General features: G+C 44.2%; 1 pseudogene; it reads right to left on the reverse strand.

Annotated features, from left to right (window-relative positions):
* Positions 1 to 205: 205 nt before the first annotated feature.
* On the reverse strand, positions 206 to 323 carry LOC126289830 (5S ribosomal RNA; annotated as a pseudogene).
* Between the last annotated feature and the right edge of the window lie 1,481 nt (positions 324 to 1,804).

Here is a 1,804-nt window from a genome sequence, read left to right on the forward strand (position 1 = left end):
AAAAAAGCACTCCGTCTTCAGGCTACGAGGAGCCTACCGGGACCATCCGACCGCCGTGTCATCCTCATAGAGGATGCGGATGGGAGGGGCGTGGGGTCAGCACACCGCTCTCTCGATCGTTATGATGGTATTCGTGACCGAAGCCGCTACTATTCGGTCGAGTAGCTCCTCAATTGGCATCACGAGGCTGAGCGCACCCCGAAAATGGCAACAGTGCATGGTAGCCTGGTCGGTCACCCATCCAAGTGCCGACCACGCCCGACAGCGCTTAACTTCGGTGATCTCACGGGAACCGGTGTATCCACTGCAGCAAGGCCGTTGCCCCTATCCAAAAAAGTTATTCAAAAATGTATCCATCTGCCGTCTAAAACATAATGTGGTCCCGAGAAGCTGCTACAGGCTTAGTTTACTCACGGAGGACAACTATATTACTCTTGTTGTTGAATTGCAGGAGGTTTTCTTTAGACTCCATGCACTTGGCTGGTGGTCCATTGTGATGTGCAAGAAAGCGACAAGAGCAAGACAGGGCCACCTTTTCAGCAGTACTCTGCGGAATGTCGAACCTGTCTAGAGTGAATGACAGCGCCGAAGCATCGTCGCAACCTATGGAAACGACCAGGGGTATTCGTTCACAGATGTTGGGACATGTGGTCATGCTCGTCTGAAAGTAGTATTCAATTATTCTTGGTCACTTGTTGTTCGGACTTGGTATGAAAAATGTAATGTGACATCAAGTCATGCAGCAGGCACGCTCCTATTAGTACAATAATCAATAATTCTGCATTCAAGCTGACTGGGTCGCAATGCTGAAAGTCTAACATCAGACAAGGAATGACTTCATTGCTCATATGGCGCGTTTCGGAATGTATCCATCATCGGATATCCAGGAGCGTTTGATGCACGTAGATATGGCGTTTCGAGTTGTATGTGAAACAAATGTTTGCTTACTACCTATGAGGAAGCCGAAGAGACGCTTTGAACTGAGTCTTGTGCCTCTGTCTTGTACACCACGCAGACACAATCTAGAAACGTTGAAACAAACAGAAGGTAAAGGCAAAAAAATTGTTATAGAACCCTTGGTGAGATCGACGCTGTTGAGCAGACGTTACAATTCATGAGGAATTGGGGGGGGGGGGGGGGCGGACAGGGGTGAGACTCTGACGAAGATTAATTTCGCATGGTGACTTCAGTTTGGATTTGTTGACTTGTTTAAATCCGCGACTAGGTATCTGATGGCGTGCTTCCGCGAAACAATACGCGCTCATAGGTTGTGATTACGAACTGTTTTGAAGTTGCTTATTGCATCACACACTGCCTCATTTCACACCGTTCTGTTATAAGTTCAAAGATATTAACCTGTCCTGAAGTAGAAAGATTAGTTTTTCAAGGAATCACGTTTTTCAGACGATGTCGCTTTGGTTTGTAAAGTTAAATCTAGATTGAAATATCCCTACAAGATTCCAAAGTTTTATTTTTTTATTTTTTTATTCGTTGGTTATACACTGCTTGTTAAATTCACTTCTTGTGCAAACTAACCTCTTGAGTCAAAGTCGTTTTGATAAATAGATACTCTGTTACTTAGTCGTGACTGAAAAATAAAAGTAAGGAAAAGAACTTACGTTGCAGGTGCTGAGAAAATGGAACTCGTCATGTCCTGGATCGCTGTCTGCTGTTACGGAGCATGGTATTAGGTGGCATCATTTATGTAGTACAACGTTATGTATGAAGGGAATTACAGCTTTTACATGGTATTTCTACTAATGAATTATTTTGTGCATTCTGAATTTATGTACAAACAAACGAG

The sequence above is a fragment of the Schistocerca gregaria genome, chromosome 1, assembly GCF_023897955.1.
Source record: "Schistocerca gregaria isolate iqSchGreg1 chromosome 1, iqSchGreg1.2, whole genome shotgun sequence".
NCBI classification, from domain to species: domain Eukaryota; kingdom Metazoa; phylum Arthropoda; class Insecta; order Orthoptera; family Acrididae; genus Schistocerca; species Schistocerca gregaria.